This window comes from Schistocerca gregaria, chromosome 8 (assembly GCF_023897955.1).
Source record: "Schistocerca gregaria isolate iqSchGreg1 chromosome 8, iqSchGreg1.2, whole genome shotgun sequence".
Taxonomy (NCBI): Eukaryota; Metazoa; Arthropoda; class Insecta; order Orthoptera; family Acrididae; genus Schistocerca; species Schistocerca gregaria.
This window is the reverse complement of record NC_064927.1, coordinates 22,535,873-22,557,541: the sequence shown is the minus strand read 5'-3', so window position 1 is coordinate 22,557,541 and position 21,669 is coordinate 22,535,873. Positions and strand designations below refer to the sequence as shown.

Sequence of the window (21,669 nt, the reverse complement as noted above, 5' to 3'; positions counted from 1 at the left end):
TGACCATTTTCTGCTTGAAAATGCTCTTGAGCTTGAAATACACACTACAAGACCGGTGTTAACTAGCGTAATGGTCGGCAGAGTGCCGTCACCGCGAGTTTCCACTGACACTTGCACATCTAAAACAACGTCGGAAAGTAACTCGTTCGCCTTTTGAGTCACATCAAGTATGAGTGCTAATTTTGACACCACTAGCTCTGCAGGTTGTCATGCAATTCCTTTACCTCTCAGAAATGATTATGAAATAAAAGTGAAGTACGTGACGAGTGTGACGTTAGGAAAACATTAGGCAGCATGGAGAGATTCCGTATGGGACCACCCAACCCAAACGAGTACTGTGTGACGTGCTGCCCGGCAAGTATTCGCTGAAGCAGCCCGGCTAGCTCAGTCGGTAGAGAATGAGACTCTTAATCTCAGGGTCGTGGGTTCGAGCCCCACGCTGGGCGGAACGGAATTTTGTTCCGCTGCAGATGTAAATTACTGTTTTTCTGATTAACGTGATGTAATGGAAATAGCAACTTTAAACTTTGCCTACGTCTCTGTCAGTCGCAAGGAAACTGTATTTGAAGGTGAAGGTGATTTTGTAGACATGTGTGAAAGACATGTTCTGAAATGCAAGTGTTGTTGTTTGGAGAGGACATCGGTTACGTGTCAGATGTGTAGCCAAGCAGTAATGGGTCGCCATAGCTGCAAATATTAGTCGGTAATATGAAGTGTTGTCAGCTGAAGTCTGATGATCCAGACTACCGTAAGGACGAAGTACGCAAAAGTACCGCTAGGCCGCGCCCCTTTAGCTCAGTGGTAGACCACTGGACTAGTAAATCATGGGTCGTGAGTTCCATTATCAAAGGAAGAAGTCGAATTTTGGAAATCAGTTGCGCGTCGTGGCCGTATAGCAAACAGTATCTGTGATGACGAACAATTAGCGACATGCCTTTTATTAAGAATTACTCTCAGATGTGATTAAGGCGAATGGCGCAGATAAAGCCTTTGCCAAAGCGGTACAGCATAAGGTGGGACGAGGCAGTCTGAATTACATTTTATAGATGTATTTCTCACATATGTCAGAGCCTCTCGCGGTCGTCGCCGCCGCCGCCGCCGCCGCTTCTGCAGAAGTAGCAAATGGCCATCGTGGCAAATGCGGCGAGGCACGCCCTGCCTTCGATTCCGTATGCACAAAGTGTGTGGTCTTGTTTCCCAGTCTATATTTGGTCGGTCACGTAAGAGGTTGAATGTAACGAATGGGTGGGAAAGAGCAAGGACAGCGGCTGTGTAGAACGAAAACACAAATTATCAGGGGTGTGAGCGTTTCGAGATGAGTCATATACAAGTTGCACTTGGTCGTCAGTGACTGTGTGGCCTAACGGATAAGGCGTCGGACTTCGGATCTGAAGATTACAGGTTCGAATGCCGTCACTCTCGTGTTTTATCAGTTCTGAAAAAGAAACATACCGTTTTAATGTAGCATTTGAGCAGTACGAAACCGTCTGAATGTTGCTGTTGACCATTTTCTGCTTGGAGATGCTCTTGAGCTTGAAACACACACTATAAGACCGGTGTTAACTAGCGAAATGGTCGGCAGAGTGCCATCACCGCGAGTTTCCACTGGCACTTGCACATCTAAAACAACGTCGGAAAGTAACTCGTTCGCCTTTTGAGTCACATCAAGTATGAGTGTTAATTTTGACGCCACTAGCTCTGCAGGTTGTCATGCAATTCCTTTACCTCTCAGAAATGATTATAAAATAAAAGTGAAGTACGTGACATTAGGCAGCATGGAGAGATTCTGTATGGGACCACCCAACCCAAACGAGTACTGTGTGACGTGCTGCCCGGCAAGTATTCACCGAAGCAGCCCGACTAGCTCAGTTGGTAGAGCATGGGACTCTTATTCTCAGGGTCGTGGGTTCGAGCCCCACGCTGGGCGGCACGGAATTTTGTTCCGCTGCAGATGTAAATTACCATTTTTCTGATTAACGTGATGTAATGGAAATAGCAACTTTAAACTTTGCCTACGTCTCTGTCAGTCGCAAGGATACTGTATTTGAAGGTGAAGGTGATTTTGTAGACATGTGTGAAAGACATGTTCTGAAATGCAAGTGTTGTTGTTTGGAGAGGACATCGGTTACGTGTCAGATGTGTAGCCAAGCAGTAAAGGGTCGCCATAGATGCAAATATTAGTCGGTAATATGAAGTGTTGTCAGCTGAAGTCTGATGATCCAGACGACCGTAAGGACGAAGTACGCAAAAGTACCGCTAGCACGCGCCCCTTTAGCTCAGTGGTAGAGCACTGGACTAGTAAACCAAGGGTCGTGAGTTCCATCCTCAAAGGAAGAACTTGAATTTTGGAAATCAGTTGCGCGTCGTGGCCGTATAGCAAACAGTATCTGTGATGACAAACAATTAGCGACATGCCTTTTATTAAGAATTACTCTCAGATGTGATTAAGGCGAATGTCGCAGATAAAGCCTTTGCCAAAGCGGTACAGCATAATGTGGGACGAGGCAGTCTGAATTACATTTTATAGATGTATTTCTCACATATGTCAAAGCCTCTCGCGGTCGTCGTCGTCGTCGTCGTCGTCGTCGTCGTCGTCGCCGCCGCCGCCGCTTCTGCAGAAGTAGCAAATGGCCATCGTGGCAAATGCGGCGAGGCACGCCCTGCCTTCGATTCCGTATGCACAAAGTGTGTGGTCTTGTTTCCCAGTCTATATTTGGTCGGTCACGTAAGAGGTTGAATGTAACGAATGGGTGGGAAAGAGCAAGGGCAGCGGCTGTGTAGAACGAAAACACAAATTATCAGGGGTGTGAGCGTTTCGAGATGAGTCATATACAAGTTGCACTTGGTCGTCAGTGACTGTGTGGCCTAATGGAAGGCCGTGCCCCTTTAGCTCAGTGGTAGAGCACTGGACTTGTAAACCAAGGGTCGTGCCTTCCATCCTCAAAGGAAGAATTCGAATTTTCGGCCAACTATAGACAAGTACTAACTACCATACGAGCTAGTGTACGGACACATAGTATTCGACAATTAAATGAAATTCAGAGAGTGCCTTTAGCGAACGTCTCAATTACTTCCAAAGTCAATTATGTCGCCCAGATACTGCCAATACCCGCCGGCATCGCCAAACAAATTATGTCAGCAATAGGCTATTTTGTGACCCGTGGCCACATATTTAAAATCCAGTATTACACTCTGACGCTCGCCACTAGTAATGGCGGCTTAAACTTAACGAATGTTACTAAAAATTCGCATTCTCTGTTCATATCCAATAAGTTTCAACAATGGGGACAATACGGCAGCTGTATCGCCGCGCACTTGCTATCTGAAATAGCTCCAGATGACCTCTCTCCACCCATTAATGTGCAACACATACCGAGCGGACTTTACCATTTACGATGGTTTTTAATAGAATATAGCTATCTACATTCAAGAATTCCGGAAAAAGACATGACAAACGTAAAAGAAATATATGGCAAATTGATGGGAGAAAAGAAGAACGACAAAATAGAACAAAACTATCCATGTTCTAACTGGAAAGTGATATGGGCAAATATTGTATTAGATGTAGTTTAACATGCCTACTGAAACATATGACTGTAAAATAAGTAGAATGCCTGGTTAGATGTAAGAGAGGGCCTGATGGCCCTAATCTTGCCAGGTTAAATAAATAAATAAATAAATAAATAAATAAATAAATATTCATAACCGTAACTTAGCTACTCATCTGAAAGCAACATGGTACTTTGTTGTAAATAGGAAAGTTGCAACCAACTCGTAACTTCATACGATCCACTTAGCGGATTCGCCTTTGTGTGCCACGTGTAGTTTAATTGATAACGAAGAACATCATTTCGTGTGTGACAAGGTTAAAGATATATGGCTGAATGTCCGACGAAAGCTGGCACTCATCCTTCGAACGTCACCTAACGCTATAACGCCTGCGGACTTTTTGACACCGGATGATGTAACCTTTCCTAACACGAAACGCAACGCAGTCAATTGGCTGAAAGCGGCAACGGTACATTACCTCTTCACGACGGAAGAGAAAAGCCAAGAGGATTTTTGGATCTATCTGCTAACTGAGCATCACATGTTACTGAAGACTAGTAAATATAAAGAAACATACGCAAATTTTTTAATCAAGACCTTGATGTAAAAGAATTAACAAGAAATATCTGCGGACACAGAAGACAAACGTAAGAGAGTGATCACCACTACTAACTTACTTTACAATAGTGGAAAAAAAAAATTATTTTAGTTTTTACCGGAATTGCCGTTCTTTGAGTTCAACGTTTATTAATTTATTTTTCAAGAAGCCATTATAAATAGTTGCTTCTCACCGAATATGGTTTGCTTTTTAAGCATTTTCAAAGAGAAGAGGCAGTTTCGGAATGCCCTCTGACGTTTCTTTGTCAAGGAAGCCTATTTGCTTTAAGTGTGACAACAAAAAACAGCGATGAAGAAGGAAACAAACTGAACATAACTTCTGTTTCTACCTACTGAAGACTTCATTCTTTTTTCACATTATCAATAAGCCCAAAGAAGGGGTACATTAGTTTCTCCACGATAAAGGGATTAACTTTGTCTCATCAGTTTATGGTTATGTACATGGCGTGAGAAGCCGACGCCGATGAAGGCGAATTATGGAGAGCGCAAGGATGGGCTAAAAGGGGTGATGGGAGGCCCTAAAAAAAACAAAAAACAAATTGGATAAGGCGTCGGACTTCGGATCTGAAGATTACAGGATCTAATGCTGTCACGCTCGTGTTTTATCGTTTCTGAATAAGAAACATACCGTTTTAATGGAGCATTTGAGCAGTACGAAACCGTCTGAATGTTGGTGTTGACCATTTTCTGCTTGGAGATGCTCTTGAGCTTGAAACAAACACTACAAGACCGGTGTTATCTAGCGAAATGGTCGGCAGAGTGCAATCACCGCGAGTTTCCACTGGCACTTGCACATCTAAAACAACGTCGGAAAGTAACTCGTTCGCCTTTTGAGTCACATCAAGTATGAGTGTTAATTTTGACGCCACTAGCTCTGCAGGTTGTCATGCAATTCCTTTACCTCTCAGAAATGATTATGAAACAAAAGTGAAGTACGTGACATTAGGCAGCATGGAGAGATTCTGTATGGGACCACCAAACCCAAACGAGTACTGTGTGACGTGCTGCCCGGCAAGTATTCACCGAAGCAGCCCGAATAGCTCAGTCGGTAGAGCATGAGACTCTTAATCACAGGGTCGTGGGTTCGAGCCCCACGCTGGGCGGAACGGAATTCTGTTCCGCTGCAGATGTAAATTACCGTTTTTCTGATTAACGTGATATAATGGAAATAGCAACTTTAAACTTTGCCTACGTCTCTGTCAGTCGCAAGGAAACTGTATTTGAAGGTGCAGGTGATTTTGTAGACATGTGTGAAAGACATGTTCTGAAATGCAAGTGTTGTTGTTTGGAGAGGACATCGGTTACGTGTCAGATGTGTAGCCAAGCAGTAATGGGTCGCCATAGCTGCAAATATTAGTCGGTAATATGAAGTGTTGTCAGCTGAAGTCTGATGATCCAGATGACCGTAAGGACGAAGTACGCAAAATTACCGCTAGGCCGCGCCCCTTTAGCTCAGTGGTAGAGCACTGGACTAGTAAACCAAGGGTCGTGAGTTCCATCCTCAAAGGAAGAACTTGAATTTTGGAAATCAGTTGCGCGTCGTGGCCGTATAGCAAACAGTATCTGTGATGACGAACAATTAGCGACATGCCTTTTATTAAGAATTACTCTCAGATGTGATTAAGGCGAATGGCGCAGATAAAGCCTTTGCCAAAGCGGTACAGCATAAGGTGGGACGAGGCAGTCTGAATTACATTTTATAGATGTATTTCTCACATATGTCAGAGCCTCTCGCGGTCGTCGTCGGCGTCGTCGTCGTCGTCGTCGCTGCCGGCGCTTCTGCAGAAGTAGCAAATGGCCATCGTGGCAAATGCGGCGAGGCACGCCCTGCCTTCGATTCCGTATGCACAAAGTGTGTGGTCTTGTTTCCCAGTCTATATTTGGTCGGTCACGTAAGAGGTTGAATGTAACGAATGGGTGGGAAAGAGCAAGGGCAGCGGCTGTGTAGAACGAAAACACAAATTATCAGGGGTGTGAGCGTTTCGAGATGAGTCATATACAAGTTGCACTTGGTCGTCAGTGACTGTGTGTCCTAATGGATAGTTCCGCTTGAGACGCGACAGCGATCGGACGTGCTGTGTATTCGATCCGCCGTTACCGTCGGGTTGTGAATATTTACCTTCTGTGTGTGACGTTTCTTTGTCTTCTGTTTTTCGTTGTTTCTTTGCCTTAGTGTTTGTTTTGTGTCTTGCGTTGTATTGCGAGTTTTGCCGCATTAATTAAGTGTTATGGCTTCCCGGTTGTTTCCGCGGAAGTGTACTCTCAGTTTTCAGTTTAACAAGGCTACCAGGAATGTCCAACCGACATCGTTGGAAATTCACGAATGGATTGTGGACACGATTGGCATTACATCGGACCAGGTACATACGGCGTATTTTGATACAGAATTATACTGCTTTTTTGTGAAATTGTTGAACCCGGTTTTGCTGGATAAGATATTACTTAAACATGGTGAGCAAGTGTCGTTCCGTCATTGGGATGGTTCTGTTAGCAGTGTTACTGTCTCAAATGCTGAAATTACGTATACCACAGTTCGGGTTTATAATTTACCCCCTGAAGTTGACAACAGCTATCTTAAGGAAGCTTTGCTTGGTTATGGTACTGTTCGGTCAATTCGAAATGAACGTTGGTCTGCACAACATAAGCTGCAATGTTATAATGGTGTCAGATCAGTTGAAATGCATATTAAGTCTAATATACCGTCCCATCTGATTGTATGTGGTTATCGTGTACATCTTACTTATGAGGGGCAGCTTGGTACATGTTTCCTATGTAATGAACATGGTCATGTTCGAGCTAATTGCCCTAAGCGGGTATTTGTGCTTAAAAATGGCCTAGCACAGCGCGGCAAATTAACGGTTGCCGATCTTGTGCCAGCAGCTTCCTCCACTGTTTCCTATCTGCCTCCTGCAGTAGCTTCTTCACAACAGGTGTCACCCACCCCTGATGCAGGTTTTCCTCCGCTACCCACTCGCCCAGACGTATCGGCTGCTCCTATACCGATTCCGTCTGTTTCCAACAACAAACGCCGTCGTGCTAGTGATACCGGTAGCACTGATGACGAAGATGCTGTTTCGCAGCCGGTTTGCGAATCTGATGAGAGAATTCCAGAATCTCCCATGCCTGTTTCGGAATCTGTTCCCGCTGTCTCTGCTGCTTTGCCTGATGACATCAAACTTGCTGCCATGCCGTCGGCGCAAGAGCCACAACATTCGGTCGAGGTGTTGTTGACATCCCCACCGCCACAGGCATCACAACATGTTGACGACACTTCGGTGGAGACGGCTGTTTGTCGGAAAACCGCTCCTAGAACTGCGCGCTCCGCATCAGCAGACTCCAAACCTATCTTACCACCTCCTACACTTCCAATACCTACACATTCTGAAACCGGTGCCGATGTTCCTGATGCAGTTTTCCCCTTGATGGCTCCTCCTTCTGACTCCTCTCGCCCTGCTAATCCTTCGGACGCTTTGGTTGACGTGCCTGATCTCGAACCCCCCACTCCGCCTGCTCTTGAATCTGGTGTGCATCAGATACGTCGTCGGGTGAAAGTGCCCCCCAATCTCCACGCGGTGCGGAAGAAACATAAGCATGCGAAGGACGACTCCGATTCCGTTGATTCTGGACAATCACCCTCTGCCATGTCTGATGTTGATGATATGGATGTAGTTGCTTCTAGTGTGGTGTAGTTTGGGTTCATTTCCCATTTTTTGGTTGATGTTGCACGCGTACACGTTTATTACCTTAAATATAAATGGCATTCAATCTGCTCTGAAGTTAGCGTCTCTGCCGCAGTTTATTTATGACTCTGCAGCTGATATTGTTTTCCTGCAGGAAGTCTCCGTTGCACACCTGTTTGTTCCTGGTTTTCGCACTATTATAAATTTTGCACCTGAGTTTTCTGCAGGTACTGCTTTCCTAATTCGTGACGGTATCCCCGTTACCGAAATTGAGCTTTTAGACTCGGGACGGGGCATTGGTTGTCGGTTATTTGACACGACCTTGGTTAACATTTACGCCCCCTCTGGTTCTAGCAAGCGGCAGGAAAGGTCTCGTTTTTATAAAGAGGATCTGATTTACCTTCTACGAAAAAATCCTGCGACCTTGATATTGGGGGGCGATTTTAATTGTGTGTTACAAGCTAAAGACCAATCCCCTCATTTTAATTATTGTTTCGAGCTACGTTCTCTTGTACGTCAATTACGACTACGCGATGCGTGGGAGGTTAAACACCCCACTTTAGTTAAATTTACATTTTTTACTGCCACCTCAAGTAGTCGACTTGACCGATTGTATATTTCTGATCCCCTTAGTGTTTCTGTTTTAGATGTAGATGTTATTCCAGCCAGTTTTACGGATCATTGTGCCCTTGCTGTTATAGTTAATTTGGAGCGTCAACCTCTTAAACTTTATAGGCCGCTGTGGAAATTAAATGTCTCCTTGCTCGATGACCCTGACATCGAACCTCTAATACAGACGGCGTGGGACTTTTGTTTACGTTCTCTGCGATACTGTCCGTCTAAGCTTCATTGGTGGATCCACTGTGTGAAGCCAAAACTATGTCGCACCTTATGTCCTACAGTTATAATAGAGCGCGAGATCTGAAACTGACTTTTGAATATTACTATTCGGTGCTTCGCGAACTTTATGATACTTCTACAATGACATGTGCCCACCTTTCTGAGATTCGGAAAATTAAGGCCAAGCTACTTAGTATTAAGCGGCTTCAGATGGAAGGATTGAAGATTAAATCTAAACCACCGTCCACGTTAGCACATGAAATGACTTCTATGTACCATCTGTTTCGTCACCACAAGAACCGTCGACGTGTATTGATTGACGGCCTTATGGCAGCTGATGGTCGCCGGCTTACCTTACAGAATCAAATAACCCATGAACTTACCTGCTACTATGAGACGTTATATACTGCGGCTGATTCTGATCCGAATGATGTTGACGAGATTTTAACTGCTATCCCATCAGTTTTAACAGAGGACCATAATGCGAAATTTTTAGCTCCTTTTACTGCAGACGAAATTTCAGCTTTCATTGTTTGTTCAGCATCTCACAAATCTCCTGGTCCTGATGGCCTACCTAAGGAGTTTTTTGTTCGCTTTTGGCCTATTGTAGGGCCTGTTTTTACGGATATTGTGAATGAAATCTTGAATGGTGGCACAATTCCAGCCGATTTCAAGAGAGGTACGGTTGTCCTGATACCTAAATCTGCTGGTTTGAAGACAGCTAGTGACTTTCGTCCTTTAACCCTATTAAATTTTGACTATAAGACGGCCGCTAGGGCTGTTAATGCACGTCTATCCCTCTTGCTTACACCTGTGATACCTCCTTGTCAAAGCTGCTTTCCAGGGCGCTCTATATTGACGTCTCTGGCGGGGTATCGTGATGTCGTGTCGATTGTCGCTGTCACCAATATTTCCTGTGCGCTTTTATTTGTTGATTTTAGTAAGGCATTTGATCGTGTGTCCCATTCGTTTTTAGAGCTTCTGCTGCGCCGGCTCGGTTTTAATGAACAGGCGCTGCTGGTACTTAAGAATATGACGACTGGCATTTCTGCTAAGATTGACATTAATGGCCAGCTGACAAAGGTCATTGATATTCAACGTGGCTTCCCGCAAGGTAGTCCTTTATCCATGACCCTTTATGCTCTCTCCCTTCAACCAGTCCTTACACGTCTCAACTCGACACTTTGTGGTCTTACGATCTCTGGGGTTACCCAGACGGCAACAGCTTATGCTGATGATTTGGTTGTTTTGCCTCGTTCCACCGCAGAAGTGCCGCAGTTGAAAATGGAACTCGATAAATTTTCTGCGGCCTCAGGTTCTCGTATCAATCCCCGTAACAGCAAGCTCCTGAATTTGCGGGGCTTTGAACGTGTGGTTGTTCCGTGGGTTACAGCTGTTGAACACCATACACATTTAGGTATCTATCTTGAACGTTGTCCTCTTCGGATGGCTGCAAAAAATTGGCAAGTGGCCATTTCCAAGCTGCAAGGTGTTTTATTAGAACACTCATGGCGTTCGATACCGCTACTGCAAAAAAAGCGTGTATTAGACACTTATGTTTTATGTAAAGTATATTACGTTGCTCAGCTGTTTCCGCTTCCCCGAATGCAGGGTGCAAAAATGGTCCAGCTTATTAACAGATATATTTGGCGGGGGCATATTTTTAAATTACGTGGTGATGTTCTTACGAAGCCGCGTCTTGAGGGCGGCTTGTCGTTCACCGACGTCCGTGTCAAGGCTGCTGCCCTTTATGTTAAGCGAACCCTCCATCTTTTATTATCTGAGTCCCCGACTGTTACTTGGCGATTATTCCATGTCGTTCGTCCTGCGAGCTTGTCACCGCCCATTAACGTTGGGCCTCTAAATGCGAAGCTACGGCATGTTCGGGACTTCTACACTGAGATTAGTTACCTAGATCTCCACTTACAACGTCGTCCTGTTATTACTACGCTAACCCTGCTTGACAAATGGCGACGGTCTTCTTCTTCCAACCCGATTGTTTTGCATTATCCCAGTTTTAATTGGCGTAACATATGGACGAATATTAGCTTACCCGTTCATTCAGCAACTGTTGCCTCCCTATGGTATAAGGTAGTTAATCAGCTGATTCCTACGAACGAACGCCTTCATCGTATAGGTTTATGTGTCTCTCCGCTTTGTCAAACGTGTGGTTGTGTTGATACACTCCAACACCGATTTACCTGCGCTGACCGTCATCGCATGTGGCACTGGCTGCGCCGACAATTGGCTTTACTCACCAGGAGCTCCGAATCGGCATTTAAGACTGATATTCTCTGCTGGCCGGACACGGTTTTTTATCCCCGGACCAAGAACAACACCGTTATGTGGCTTCTTGGCCGTTACATTTTTGCAGTGGTTGATGATCATGGTATTACCGATTTCATTTCGTTTACTGGTTACATGCTTCATGAGTACTGGACGCAAAAGTCTTTCCCAAACCTTAAGAGGGACTTTGCGAATATGCTTACTATTGTTTTCGAAAAGCAGGGAGTTGGTTAAGTTCCAATTTCTATTGATCGCTCCTGCGCCTGAATCATTAATGGAACCGGTATAGGGGCATACTGAGCTAACTTCATGACAGGGAAGACATTCTCGCTAGTTCTTAGGTACAATCTTGGCAGGAAGGCAAAATAACTGTTTCGATAGAAAAGCGCTTCATAAGTCCCGTGTTCACATATAAGTTCATAAGACTCCGAACCAAAGACAATTACAACGTATTGGTGACACTGTGCTTCAGTGCAGGGAAGAGGAGACGTCTTGGCCAGGCCTCGGGATACGACACCTGCCCAACGCGCCTACACCTACCTGCCCTGGGACATTACAAAGGAAAAACGAAAAAACAGTGTCAAAAAATATGAATAAAGAAAAACCTAAAAAGGAAAAAAAAAGAAAAAAAATGGATAAGGCGTCGGACTTCGGATCTGAAGATTACAGGTTCGAATGCTGTCACGCTCGTGTTTTATCATTTCTGAATAAGAAACATACCGTTTTAATGTAGCATTTGAGCAGTACGAAACCGTCTGAATGTTGCTGTTGACCATTTTCTGCTTGGAGATGCTCTTGAGCTTGAAACACACACTACAAGACCGGTGTTAACTAGCGAAATGGTCGGCAGAGTGCCGTCACCGCGAGTTTCCACTAGCACTTGCACATCTAAAACAACGTCGGAAAGTAACTCGTTCGCCTTTTGAGTCACATCAAGTATGAGTGTTAATTTTGACGCCACTAGCTCTGCAGGTTGTCATGCAATTCCTTTACCTCTCAGAAATGATTATGAAATAAAAGTGAAGTACGTAACATTAGGCAGCATGGAGAGATTCTGTATGGGACCACCCAACCCAAATGAGTACTGTGTGACGTGCAGCCCGGCAAGTATTCACTGAAGCAGCCCGGCTAGCTCAGTCGGTAGAGCATGAGACTCTTATTCTCAGGGTCGTGGGTTCGAGCCCCACGCTGGGCGGAACGGAATTTTGTTCCGCTGCAGATGTAAATTACCGTTTTTCTGATTAACGTGATGTAATGGAAATAGCAACTTTAAACTTTGCCTACGTCTCTGTCAGTCGCAAGGAAACTGTATTTGAAGGTGAAGGTGATTTTGTAGACATGTGTGAAAGACATGTTCTGAAATGCAAGTGTTGTTGTTTGGAGAGGACATCGGTTACGTGTCAGATGTGTAGCCAAGCAGTAATGGGTCGCCATAGCTGCAAATATTAGTCCGCAATATGAAGTGTTGTCAGCTGAAGTCTGATGATCCAGACGACCGTAAGGACGAAGTAAGCAAAGGTACCGCTAGGCCGCGCCTCTTTAGCTCAGTGGTAGAGCACTGGACTAGTAAACCAAGGGTCGTGAGTTCCATCCTCAAAGGAAGAAGTCGAATTTTGAAAATCAGTTGCGCGTCGTGGCCGTATAGCAAACAGTATCTGTGATGACGAACAATTAGCGACATGCATTTTATTAAGAATTACTCTCAGATTTGATTAAGGCAAATGGCGCAGATAAAGCCTTTGCCAAAGCGGTACAGCATAAGGTGGGACGAGGCAGTCTGAATTACATTTTATAGATGTATTTCTCACATATGTCAGAGCCTCTCGCGGTCGTCGTCGTCGTCGTCGTCGCCGCCGCCGCTTCTGCAGAAGTAGCAAATGGCCATCGTGGCAAATGCGGCGAGGCACGCGCTGCCTTCGATTCCGTATGCACAAAGTGTGTGGTCTTGTTTCCCAGTCTATATTTGGTCGGTCACGTAAGAGGTTGAATGTAACGAATGGGTGGGAAAGAGCAAGGGCAGCGGCTGTGTAGAACGAAAACACAAATTATCAGGGGTGTGAGCGTTTCGAGATGAGTCATATACAAGTTGCACTTGGTCGTCAGTGACTGTGTGGCCTAATGGATAGTCGGCTTTCGGCCGTGGTCGCATGCGGACCGGCTCTGCGCGCCGGACAGCGCACCGTAGTTTGTTTACTTCCGCGTCGCGGTATTTCGTGTTGTGTAGCGTCCATTTCTATTGCACCTCATGGCGCACTGTTACCGCCGAGCGACAGTTAAAGTAACATTCCAAGCCGAACATGCTAGACCACGCGCTTTTGAAATTGAGCAATTCATTCGCGAAGAGCTACGTCTGGACCCTCAGGAAGTGATAGGTATTCATTTCTCTATCACTAGCAGCATCGTCTATATTAAGATGACGACGGAGGAAGCGTGTGCTAACGTAGTTCGACAACACGCACGCGGACTCAAGTTCAAACATTCTGACGGGCATATTGGAGAGGTGACGGTCGATCACGCTGGTTTCGGACTTCGAACAATCCGGGTTTTTGAGCTCCCTTTCGAAGTGCCGCAAGATGTGGTCGTCGAAGCTTTCCGACCCTATGGCAATGTTGTGGGGCACATCGCGAAGAAATGGCAGACATTCACGACATACAACGTGTTGAATGGTGTCCCCCAAATCAAAATCGAACTCTCCAAACATGTACCATCCTATCTGCTGATAGGTGGCGTGCGAGCCATCGTTATGTATGATGGCCAGCCGCGGACGTGTGCGGACCGGAGGGCCATGTTCGGTCAGAATGTCTCCGCCGACGTTTGCTCCAGGTCCCGACCAGTGCCTCAGCTCCCAAAGTGACGGCCGCTTCTTTACCAGATAGCTACGCCACAGCCGTACGCAGCCCCGATGCGTCACTTCAGGAAGCACCTCTTCTCCACCCGGCACTCCCCACTGGAAATGACGGTGGTGCCATGGCCTCACCGGCACCATCTCCTCTGACGGCTATGACACCACCAACTCTCCAGAGCTCGATGGACATCGACGCGAATGCGGTGCCTACCTCTGCCTTTCTTCAGACTGGCGCGACCTCGGACATCGAACATCCACATTCTGATTCAGAACAGCACCTCCGAAAGCAACGGTCGCCCAGAAAACGGAAGAAGAGGAGTCAAACGCCATCTGACGACACACTTCTTCATGTGGCATCACAGGCAGTGGAGCTGATACACGACAGTGATCTCCCTTCGAGCGTTCTGACGACAGGAGAGGCTGCTCCTGATGTCCCATCTGAAGAACGATCTCACACGAATATGACGGATTCCAAGGAGGGTGCCTCCCTGGACCCCACTACAGCAGCGTCGCTACAACTCGCCCTCGAGGAGTGTGACAGTCGCTCACCGTCTGTTCCAGTCTCCTGGGCTGATGATATCGACGAAGGAGCAGTTCGAGATGGTGGTCCTCCCATCAGGCAGTGCCCCATGGAGGTGCCTGACCCACCTTCCAGCCAGTGATTACGACAACGGTGACTACGTCAGATGTTACACGCCAGCCAGACATCTCTGCCGGAACATCTGTGCCAATGGTGGGAGCACGCCCCCAACATTACCGCATAGCGACGATGAATCTGGCCACCATTCGGGCCCCCCATAAACTGGCAATGTTCCGTGAGACCATCTATGCTGCTGATGTCGACATTGCCCTCCTCCAAGAAGTGTTTGTCGCCGATTTCCATGCCCCCACTGGCTACGTGGCACACATCTCCCATGCTTCTGACAACGGTAGTGGAGTTGCCATCCTCCTCCGTTCTGGACTCCCTGCTGAAGATGTAGTGTACCTTGCTAATGCTAGGGGTATGGCTCTCACGCTGTTCGGCGTCCGTATCCTCAATGTATATGCGCCGTCCGGCTCCAGTCGACGTCGTGATCGACACACTTTCTTTCCTGACGAGGTAACGCCGTTTGAGGGTCCCCTAGATGATATGGTCCTCGGTGGCGATTTCAACTCCATGCAAAGGCCTGAAGATCAATTACCGCATCATTCCCCTTGTGCGGCCCTCTCCGTCATCATCGACAGACTCCAGCTTGTTGACACATGGACAAAGGTGCATGGCACCCGTGCAGGTTTCACATATTATACGGCGCATTCATCTAGTCGTCTCGATCGTATATACCTCACACGTTCCCTTGCTGCCGACACTCGACATGCCGAAGTATGGCCTCTGGCTTTCTCTGACCATGACGCCTACATCTGCGATGTCGTCCTCGCCCGCCAACAAGTGTGGCACAGCCGCGGCTTGTGGAAATTCAACGTTTCCCACCTGACTGTCCCTGACTGCCGACGAATCGTTGAGGATGCGTGGGCCCTCTGTCATCGTCGTCGCCCCGCCTACGCATCCACCTTATCGTGGTGGGTATCATGCGCGAAACCAGCTCTGCGCAGGGCGCTGATAGGATATGGCAAAGACTTCAAAGCCTGGCAAGCGAGCACCATGGACTTTTATTATGCAGTCCTTCATGACTGCACTTCGATGGCCTTCTCTCCTGATCGTCAGATGATGGTGCATCGTGCTAAAGCGCAGATCACTTCCCTCACGCGACGGCGCTTAGAAGGGACTCCTGTCAGATCCTGCACCCGTGACCATATGCCTCATGAAACGCCATCGATGTACCACCTTCTCAGGGAACGCCGACGTCGTCGTCGAACCCTCATCCACGATCTCACAGATGCGGAAGGACGACGACACACTACGCAATGCGACATTGGTCACGCTTTCTATTCTCATTTCCGTCAACTGTTCACTGCCGTCCCTCATCCCCCGACCTTAATTGAGGAGGTGGCAGCAATGACTGTCAACACCATGCCAGAGGATGTGGCTCAAGAACTTCAGGAACAAGTGACCTCTGATGAAGTCCTAGATGCAATCAAGGTGGGGGCTGCCAACAAGTCCCCTGGACCTGACGGCCTCCCCCTTGACTTTTAGAAGTATTTTAGCTACCTTTTGTTACCTGCTTGGACGTCCATCTGTCGTGAATTGATGTCACCCACAACGATGATCCCAGCCACCTTCCTTGATGGGGTCATCATCCCGGTCCCTAAGCCAAATGGGCGATCACGGATCTGTGATTACCGGCCCATCACTCTACTCAACAGTGACATGAAAATTTTCACCCGTTTGTTGGCCTCACGCCTCAAGAAGGCAGCAAGATCCGTCACCTCCCTTGATCAGACTTCGTTGGGCGGTGACAACAACATCCATACGGCCCTTTGCCATTGTAGGGACATGATTGCGCTCGCGCGCTCGCGACATTTACCTGGCGCATTGGCATCGCTTGACTTCCGTCAAGCTTTCGACCGTGTCGACCATACTTTTCTGAAATCGGTCCTCCAACACATGGGTTTTCCGGTTCGTACAATCACCGTGGTAATGCGGCTCTTGAACGGCGCAACTTCAAGAATACTCTGTAATGGTCGCCTCACCGCGCCTCTAGCGATCGAGCGCTCTGTCCGACAGGGATGCCCACTTTCCACGATACTGTATGCTTTGGCATTAGAGCCGCTCCTACAGGGGCTTCGCCAACGCCTGGTGGGCCTGACATTGCATGGGCACCGCTTCTGTTGTACAGCCTATGCTGACGATCTAGTCCTCTACCTCCGCAATGAAGACGATGTTCGCGCTGCTCTGACTTGGGTGACGACTTATGGGGAGGCATCGGGCAGTTCTCTTAACATTTCCAAATCGAAGGTTCTGCTCATTGGTGAGGGTCTACCAGAAAGATCTGTCGCTCCTCTAAGTGTGGCCACCAGCGTCCGCTGTTTGGGCATTGATTTTATGAATGACCTCCGTCGCTCAGCGGCAACCAACGGTCGACGTCTCCTACAAACGATCAGGGCTGGCCTTGTGGACCACCGGCTTCGATCCCTCGACATTATACAGCGCGCGCAATACGTGAATGTTTATCACGCCTCACGCATCCCCCATGTGGCACAAGTGTTCCCGGTTCCGATTACCCTCGCACGTCGTATGTTGATGGCGATGGGATCCTTTGTCTGTGCCGGGATGTTATTTAAAGTTCAATATTCCTCCCTTGCCCTCCCGCGGGAGCGTGGTGGAGTGGGCTTATTCCATGTGCCAGACAGAGTTACCGCACTTTTTGTTAGCTCCCAACTGAAAGTCTGGCGTCGCTGCAAGACGAGCCTGACCGGACTGCTTTTGCGTGAATACGCACCAGTCTCCATGTCAGCCCCGGTCATGTTATCCGACATTCCACCCCCCTTTTATCACTTTCGGTACTTCTTCTTTGAAATCAGTTACATTCTGCACTCCTTACCCCTTCTCCGTATACTCCAGACAAAGACTGTATATGACACCTTACAAATGTGTCAAACCCCCAACCCCATTGAACACAAGTTTCCCCAGATAATATGGCGCCGTGTGTGGAAAGCAGTGCATGCTGGTTACCTCGACACCAGCGTTCAGTCCACCTGGTATATCACCGTCAATGGCAAACAGGTCAACCAGTCTCGTTTGCACCGCATCCGCCTTGCTGACACACCACTCTGTGTTCACTGTGGTGTAGAGGACACGGACGCTCATCGGTTCTCATGTGGTCCGTCTGCTGACGTCTGGAGGCTTGCGCAGTGTATCCTGGCTTTCCTCACCCGACAGCCGCCTGCTCAGATTATTTTCCTGACGCTTCTATTCCCGGATGTGATTCATTACCCCACAACAAAAACTAATGCCGTGAATTGGATACGCGGTCATACAGTCCGCTACCTTTTTGGGCCCGATGAGAAATCAGAACTAGGTTATTGGACGTACCTTAACGATCGACATTGTGCACTTGTTCGCAACCCCAGATACAAGCAGTTCTTTTCCAATTTTCTACGGAGCGCCTTTCATGACCCGCCTTCCAGCTGGAACGTCCAAGCCATGAGATGCTGATGCTTTTTTGCCGATATGATGTTCTGAACGTACTACACACGGAATCCCCACTAAAATTTCGAGAAGACACGTTTGGATGTTCCGCCAATCAGACGGCGCAAGCGACTCCTAGAATTCTGGTGCAACGACTGCCATAATACAAAAAAATGAATAACTAAAAACATACATACAAAAAAAAACAAAGAAAAATAAAGAAAACAAAAATGCAATACAATAAAAAAAAGTTCCTGTTCACAACAAATTTCATTTTTTTTATCGCTACTCTCTATGTTTCTTCCCCCCTACTTTCTTCCTTTCCTACACCTTTGCAGTAATAGGTTAGTTGTTTTGGAATAGGTGTAGATGGGTGCCAACGCCTGAAGAGGTGCATTTAATTTTATTTTTTTGCTAGAATACAAGTGGCGGTGGCAAATAGACATTTTTTTTGTAGTTTTTCCTTTCCTGTCCAGATAAAAAAAAGGGGTAGCGTCTTATTAGAAAGTTAAAAGAAAAAAAAAAGTCCCGTGGTTAGCGTGAGCAGCTGCAGGGCGAGAGGTAAAAAAAAGAAAAAAAAAAGAAAAAGAAAAGGAACAAAAAATGGATAAGGCGTCGGACTTCGGATCTGAAGATTACAGGTTCGAATGCTATCACGCTCGTGTTTTATCATTTCTGAATAAGAAACATACCGTTTTAATGTAGCATTTGAGCAGTACGAAACCGTCTGAATGTTGCTGTTGACCATTTTCTGCTTGGAGATGCTCTTGAGCTTGAAACACAATACAAGACCGGTGTTAACTAGCGAAATGGTCGGCAGAGTGCCGTCACCGCGAGTTTCCACTAGCACTTGCACATCTAAAACAACGTCGGAAAGTAACTCGTTCGCCTTTTGAGTCACATCAAGTATGAGTGTTAATTTTGACGCCACTAGCTCTGCAGGTTGTCATGCAATTCCTTTACCTCTCAGAAATGATTATGAAATAAAAGTGAAGTACGTGACATTAGGCAGCATGGAGAGATTCTGTATGGGACCACCCAACCCAAACGAGTACTGTGTGACGTGCTGCCCGGCAAGTATTCACCGAAGCAGCCCGGCTAGCTCAGTCGGTAGAGCATGAGACTCTTAATCTCAGGGTCGTGGGTTCGAGCCCCACGCTGGGCGGAACGGAATTTTGCTCCGCTGCAGATGTAAATTACTGTTTTTCTGATTAACATGATGTAATGGAAATAGCAACTTTAAACTTTGCCTACGTCTCTGTCAGTCGCAAGGAAACTGTATTTGAAGGTGAAGGTGATTATGTAGACATGTGTGAAAGACATGTTCTGAAATGCAGGTGTTGTTGTTTGGAGAGGACGTCGGTTACGTGTCAGATGTGTAGCCAAGCAGTAATGAGTCGCCATAGCTGCAAATATTAGTCGGTAATATGAAGTGTTGTCAGCTGAAGTCTGATGATCCAGACGACCGTAAGGACAAAGTACGTAAAAGTACCGCTAGGACGCGCCCCTTTAGCTCAGTGGTAGAGCGCTGGACTAGTAAACCAAGGGTCGTGAGTTCCATCCTCAAAGGAAGAAGTCGAATTTTGGAAATCAGTTGCGCGTCGTGGCCGTATAGCAAACAGTATCTGTGATGACGAACAATTAGCGACATGCCTTTTATTAAGAATTACTCTCAGATGTGATTAAGGCGAATGGCGCAGATAAAGCCTTTGCCAAAGCGGTACAGCATAAGGTGGGACGAGGCAGTCTGAATTACATTTTATAGATGTATTTCTCACATATGTCAGAGCCTCTCGCGGTCGTCGTCGTCGTCGTCGTCGTCGTCGTCGTCGTCGCCGCCGCCGCTTCTGCAGAAGTAGCAAATGGTCATCGTTGCAAATGCGGCGAGGCACGCCATGCCTTCGATTCCGTATGCACAAATTGTGTGGTCTTGTTTCCCAGTCTATATTTGGTCGGTCACGTAAGAGGTTGAATGTAACGAATGGGTGGGAAAGAGCAAGGGCAGCGGCTGTGTAGAACGAAAACACAAATTATCAGGGGTGTGAGCGTTTCGAGATGAGTCATATACAAGTTGCATTTGGTCGTCAGTGACTGTGTGGCCTAATGGATAAAGCGTCGGACTTCAGATCTGAAGATTACAGGTTCGACTGCTGTCACGCTCGTGTTTTATCATTTCTGAATAAGAAACATACCGTTTTAATGTAGCATTTGAGCAGTACGAAACCGTCTGAATGTTGCTGTTGACCATTTTCTGCTTGGAGATGCTCTTGAGCTGGAAACACACACTACAAGACCGGTGTTAACTAGCGAAATGGTCGGCAGAGTGCCGTCACCGCGAGTTTCCACTGGCACTTGCACATGTAAAACAACGTCGGAAAGTAACTCGTTCGCCTTTTGAGTCACATCAAGTATAAGTGTTAATTTTGACGCCACTAGCTCTGCAGGTTGTCATGCAATTCCTTTACCTCTCAGAAATGATTATGAAATAAAAGTGAAGTACGTGACGAGTGTGACGTTAGGAAAACATTAGGCAGCATGGAGAGATTCTGTATGGGACCACCCAACCCAAACGAGTACTGTGTGACGTGCTGCCCGGCAAGTATTCACCGAAGCAGCCTGGCTAGCTCAGTCGGTAGAGCATGAGACTCTTGATCTCATAGTCGTGGGTTCGAGCCCTACGCTGGGCGGAACCGAAATTTGTTCCGCTGCAGATGTAAATTACCGTTTTTCTGATTAACGTGATGTAATGGAAATAGCAACTTTAAACTTTGCCTACGTCTCTGTCAGTCGCAAGGAAACTGTATTTGAAGGTGAAGATGATTTTGTAGACATGTGTGAAAGACATGTTCTGAAATGCAAGTGTTGTTGTTTGGAGAGAACATCGGTTACGTGTCAGATGTGTAGCCAAGCAGTAATGGGTCGCCATAGCGGCAAATATTAGTCAATAATATGAAGTGTTGTCAGCTGAAGTCTGATGATCCAGACGACCGTAAGGACGAAGTTCGCAAAAGTAACGCTAGGACGCGCCCCTTTAGCTCAGAGGTAGAGCACTGGACTAGTAAACCAAGGGTCGTGAGTTCCATCCTCAAAGGAAGAAGTCGAATTTTGGAAATCAGTTGCGCGTCGTGGCCGTATAGCAAACAGTATCTGTGATGACGAACAATTAGCGACATGCCTTTTATTAAGAATTACTCTCATATGTGATTAAGGCGAATTTAGCAGATAAAGCCTTTGCCAAAGCGGTACAGCATAAGGTGGGACGAGGCAGTCTGAATTACATTTTATAGATGTATTTCTCACATATGTCAGAGCCTCTCGCGGTCGTCGTCGTCGTCGTCGTCGTCGTCGCCGCCGCTTCTGCAGAAGTAGCAAATGGCCATCGTGGCAAATGCGGCGAGGCACGCCTTGCCTTCGATTCCGTATGCACAAAGTGTGTGGTCTTGTTTCCCAGTCTATCTTTGGTCGGTCACGTAAGAGGTTGAATGTAACGAATGGGTGGGAAAGAGCAAGGGCAGCGGCTGTGTAGAACGAAAACACAAATTATCAGGGGTGTGAGCGTTTCGAGATAAGTCATATACAAGTTGCACTTGGCCGTCAGTGACTGTGTGGCCTAATGGATAAGGCGTCGGACTTCAGATCTGAGGATTACAGGTTCGAATGCTGTCACGCTCGTGTTTTATCATTTCTGAATAAGAAACATACCGTTTTAATGTAGCATTTGAGCAGTACGAAACCGTCTGAATGTTGCTGTTGACCATTTTCTGCTTGGAGATGCTCTTGAGCTT

The 21,669-nt window shown here is 46.8% G+C and overlaps 6 non-coding genes across 6 annotated transcripts; all 6 read left to right on the top strand.

The window, feature by feature from the left end:
- Positions 1-373: 373 nt before the first annotated feature.
- Trnak-cuu (transfer RNA lysine (anticodon CUU)) lies at positions 374-446 on the top strand. Its single transcript has one exon. It is a non-coding gene; the product is annotated as a tRNA-Lys (tRNA).
- Positions 447-1,854: 1,408 nt separating this feature from the next.
- On the top strand, positions 1,855-1,927 carry Trnak-cuu (transfer RNA lysine (anticodon CUU)). Its single transcript has one exon. It is a non-coding gene; the product is annotated as a tRNA-Lys (tRNA).
- A 3,270-nt stretch (positions 1,928-5,197) lies between these two features.
- Positions 5,198-5,270, top strand: Trnak-cuu (transfer RNA lysine (anticodon CUU)). Its single transcript has one exon. It is a non-coding gene; the product is annotated as a tRNA-Lys (tRNA).
- A 6,825-nt stretch (positions 5,271-12,095) lies between these two features.
- Positions 12,096-12,168, top strand: Trnak-cuu (transfer RNA lysine (anticodon CUU)). The gene has a single exon. It is a non-coding gene; the product is annotated as a tRNA-Lys (tRNA).
- A 6,808-nt stretch (positions 12,169-18,976) lies between these two features.
- On the top strand, positions 18,977-19,049 carry Trnak-cuu (transfer RNA lysine (anticodon CUU)). Its single transcript has one exon. It is a non-coding gene; the product is annotated as a tRNA-Lys (tRNA).
- Positions 19,050-20,498: 1,449 nt separating this feature from the next.
- On the top strand, positions 20,499-20,571 carry Trnak-cuu (transfer RNA lysine (anticodon CUU)). Its single transcript has one exon. It is a non-coding gene; the product is annotated as a tRNA-Lys (tRNA).
- Positions 20,572-21,669: the final 1,098 nt, after the last annotated feature.